Source organism: Lygodium microphyllum, chromosome 18, assembly GCF_053477565.2.
Source record: "Lygodium microphyllum isolate KBCC chromosome 18, Lygodium_microphyllum_v1.1.10, whole genome shotgun sequence".
Taxonomy (NCBI): domain Eukaryota; kingdom Viridiplantae; phylum Streptophyta; class Polypodiopsida; order Schizaeales; family Lygodiaceae; genus Lygodium; species Lygodium microphyllum.
In genome coordinates, this window is record NC_141152.1 from 38,635,429 (window position 1) to 38,640,030 (window position 4,602).

The following is a 4,602-nucleotide window of genomic DNA, read 5'->3' on the forward strand; positions in this document are numbered from 1 at the left end:
TGCGTAACACCGTCTTCAAGTGCGCGAAGATACTGAGGTGTGCATATTGCGTGCTAGTCGACTATTGCAACAATTTATTGTTGATGCTTATTGTAGTATAGAGCAATGCAGGTTAACTTGGTATCGCCAGAATCAATCAATGTTGCGATTGGAGGCCTACAAAGGCCTAGCACACATGGTGGGAGCAAAAAATAATGGGCCAATGCAGATTGTTGGTGCCTCTATTGGCAAGAGGATAGTTTTACCATCGTCATTCACAGGTGGGCCAAGGCACATGTATCAATTATATCAGGATGCCATGGCTATAGTGCAATGCAAGGGAAAACCTGACCTTTTTATAACGATGACATGCAATCCAAAGTGGTTGGAGATAACTAATGCTTTATTACCTGGGCAAAGTGCTTATGACCGTCTGGATTTGACTGCTTGCGTGTTTCATAAAAAGCATGTTGATTTAATGTACATGTTGTTGCAGAAGGATCTCTTTGGAAAGGTTACAGGCTATGTTACTGTGATTGAATTCCAAAGGAGGGGGCTACCACATTCTCATACTTTGCTAATTTTAAAGCCGTCTTTCAAACCTTCTGAAGCATGTCACTACGATAGACTAGTTTGTGCTGAGTTGCCCAATAGAGTTAAGTTTCCAGCCTTATTTGAGACAATTTCAAAGTGCAACATTCATGGCCCTTGCGGAGGATTGAACCCCAAGAGTCCCTGTATGGACAAAGGTAGATGTACTAAAGATTACCCATGAAAATTAGTGGGCATGACAACGGGTTGATAGTTCTGGCTATCCCATTTATCGAAGACAAGATGATGGAAACTTTGTGATCATAAATGGTAATGTTATTGATAATCAATGGATTGTTCCATATAATCTATTCTTGAGTAAGAAATACAATGCACACATAAATGTGGAGGTGTGCTCGAAAATTGTGGCTATCAAGTATCTGTATATGTGTACAAGGGGCATGATCGTGCAATCGTCAAATTTTCTGTTGCGGTTGATTCAGCCTGAAATGGTGGCGATGTTCACGAGGTGGATGAGATACAAAGTTATTTGGATGCACGATATGTTTTTGCCTCTGAGGCATGTTGGCGGATCTATGATTATGCATTGCACGATGAAAAGCCTGATATACAATGTTTGTAGGTACACTTACCTGGTGAGAACTATGTGGTGTTTCGAGATACAAATGGTATACCATATGTTGTGCGGAATGAAGACCTCCAGAAAACCACTCTTATTGAATGGTTTGTGTACAACCGCGTTTATCCAAAGGCTAGGACTATTCGCTCTTAGGACTTTCCAGTGTATTGGGTGTGGAATGCACGACATAAGATATGGACTAGGAGGAAGCATGGGAATACATGTGGTCAAATGTATTTTGTGGTGCCTACCTGTGGTGAGCTCTACTATTTAGGGATAGTTTTAACAGAGTGTCGGGGATGTACTTCTTTTGAAGTTTTTCGTATTGTTGATAATGTGATCTATGATACTTTTAGGGATGCTTGCATTGCAAGGGGCATGTTGGAGAGTGATGATGAATATGTTGTGTGCTTAGAAGAAGCTGTCTCTATGCAAACTGCTGCTCAACTCCGTACTTTGTTTGTTGCAATTTTGGTCTTTTGTGAGCCAGCTCGTCCTGGCCATCTATGGGAAAGATTTTTGGTGCCAATGATAGAAGATATAATGTATAGATTGCAGCTACAGCACGTGCACGCCTCTCTTGGTGTTTTGCAGCATGAGGTGTCTAACATGGCTTTGTTACATCTGCAAGACCTTTTGCATCATGTAGGACGAAGACTCTCTAATTTTGATGGGTTGCCTGAATCTCATCAACTAAACTCACAACTACATGCTAACCCTCTTTTGCAAGATGAATATGCATACAACATATTAGAACAACATAGGGTTTCTGAATCCATGGAGGGAATGTTGAATGAGAGACAAAGAATTGCCTTTAGTGCAGTCATGGATGTTGTTGATACACATATTGGGGATGTATTCTTTGTGGATGGTCCTAGTGGGTCTGGAAAGACTTTCATATATAAATGTTTACTTGCAAAGGTGTGCAGTGGCGGTCGTATAGTGCTAGCAACTGCATCATGTGGCATTGCTGCCTTGCTTGCAATATTCCTGTTCAAAGTGACCTTGCTCGGTTACTGAGACAAACGAGCCTTATTTTGTGGGATGAGGCTACTATGACCCATCGATATGCCTTTGAAGCGGTTGATAGAACTCTAAGAGATGTTATGAGTTGTGATAAGCCATTTGGTGAAAAAGTTGTTTTGTTTGGAGGAGATTTTAGGCAGGTCTTGCCGGTTGTGGTAAAGGGAACACGTGAGGATATTGTTAATGCTACATTGTGTTACTCTGATTTGTGGCGCTACATAAGGGTGCTAAGGCTATCTGGCAATATGCGAGTGTCAATAGCTGGTAGTGTGGTGGACAATGGGATCATTTGTTGGATTCAAGGAATAGGGGATGGGGTGGGTATTACCAAAAGTTGTGATAAGTTGTGTGTTCCACCTAGCATGGTATTAAAAGGGCAGGCTATCGAAACCTTGATTGATAGTGTCTACAGTGACGTGTCCAATGTGGGTGACTACACATAGTATTTTAGTGAGTGGGCTATACTTGCCTCGCGGAATACAGAGGTGGCTACTTTGAATGATCATGCATTGCAACAATGCCAAGGGAGGTTAGGCAGTATTATAGTGCAGATTCGATTGCAGGACCGACGAATCATTTTTGTACTCTGTTAAGTATTTAAAAACATTGGACCTTGGAGGTAGATTTCCTCCTCATTTATTGCTGCTGAAGATAAATTCACATATTATTCTTCTTAGAAACCTAAACCAAGAAGGGATATGCGTAATAATACGCAATTGACATGTAGAGCTTTCAATAGAAAGTGATAGATGCTCAGATAATAACAGGGGAAAATGTGCGAATAGGGGATGGAGTTTTTATTCCCCGAATTACTTTTGTTTCAAAGGCTACACAATTGCCATTTACTATGAAGCGGAGATAGTTTCCCATCTGGTTGGCATTCACTATGACAATCAGTAAGTCATAAGGGCAGACTTTGTTCATTGTTGGGCTTTATCTAAAGGCACCAGTATTTACACACGGTCAGCTGTATGTTGCATTTTCAAGGGTAAAATCTTCACATGGTGTGAAAGTGGTATTGGGTGAAGAGGATGGGGATATGACCACAAACATTGTATACAAGGATGTTCTTCGAAAGGTGCAGTAATGTGCATTGCTTTCTTTGTGGAGATGTAGTTATTGACGACCATGTAGGGACACTGGTTTTGCATATATGTGAATTGCTCTCTTTTTTTTTTTGTGGAGATGTAGTTATTGACGACCATGTAGAAACACTAATTTTGCATATATGTGAATTGCTCTCTATGCCCTGTTTGGTTGGTGTATACTCTCTTGGAAGTATTTTTTTTTTCATATTTCACTATTTATTTAACTTTTGCATATGCCTACCCTAGAGTGGCACTATTACCCAACTTCTGACTATCAAAAGGAGCTACAGTGCACATTGCTCACATTAGCTCCTGATGATATCATAAGAAGGACACTTGCAAGGGTCATCGAGCGTTTATATGATGATGTTAATATTGACATCAAGCTCCCAGTTTTTATTGAAGTTGTACATTGTGGATGCACGCAATGTTTTCAGGTGCATATGTACAAGGTTGACCATAAGAAGAGATTTCAACACTCTCATACCGATAAGATACGGAGGCATTGGGTCAAGTATGGGTTCAAGGATTTGGGTTGTTTTGTGACGCTGCATCAACGTTTGGTAGTACTTATGGAATGGTTCATAAATGTTCGATTATGTATTATTATTTTTGGGATGAAATGATCTTTGTTAGTTGTTCCACGTACTTATATTGTAATTTTTGTTCCAATGTAGGTGGTAAAGAGAGAGGTAGGACCATTGCATCGCCTATGCGATTACCAATGGAAACTGTGGGATCATTCCCTGCTTCGCCTTCACATATTTTGCTCAAGGAGGAAGATTTTGTTAATGAAAAGAAGAGGAAGCTTTCTTTCCGTTAGGCATCTTAGAGACATTGTCTTTTTTTTGTTGGCATTGGCCATTTGCCTATGGTACTTGGAAACACTCCCGTGCCTTATACTTGGCCTTTGTGGCTTCATTTTGATGAGGTCTCTTATAGAAATTCTTTTTGTGGTGCTTGGTCATTATATTGATTATGATCCGCTTCAGTGAAATGTTGTTGTTCCATGTACTTATATTGTGATTTTTGTTCCAATGCAGGTAGTAAAGAGAGAGATAGGACTATTGCATCACCCATGCGATTACCAATGGAAACTATAGGATCTTTCCCTACTTCGCCTTCGCATGTTTTGCTCAACGAGGAAGATTTTGTTAATGATTACTCAAAGAAGAGGAAGCTTTCTTTCTATTAGACATCTTGGAGACATTGTCTTTTTTTGTTGGCATCCGCCATTTGCCTATGGTGCTTGGAAACACTTGTGTGCCTTATACTTGGCCTTTGTGGCTTCATTTTGACTAGGTCTCTTATAGAAATTATTTTCGTGGTACTTGGTCT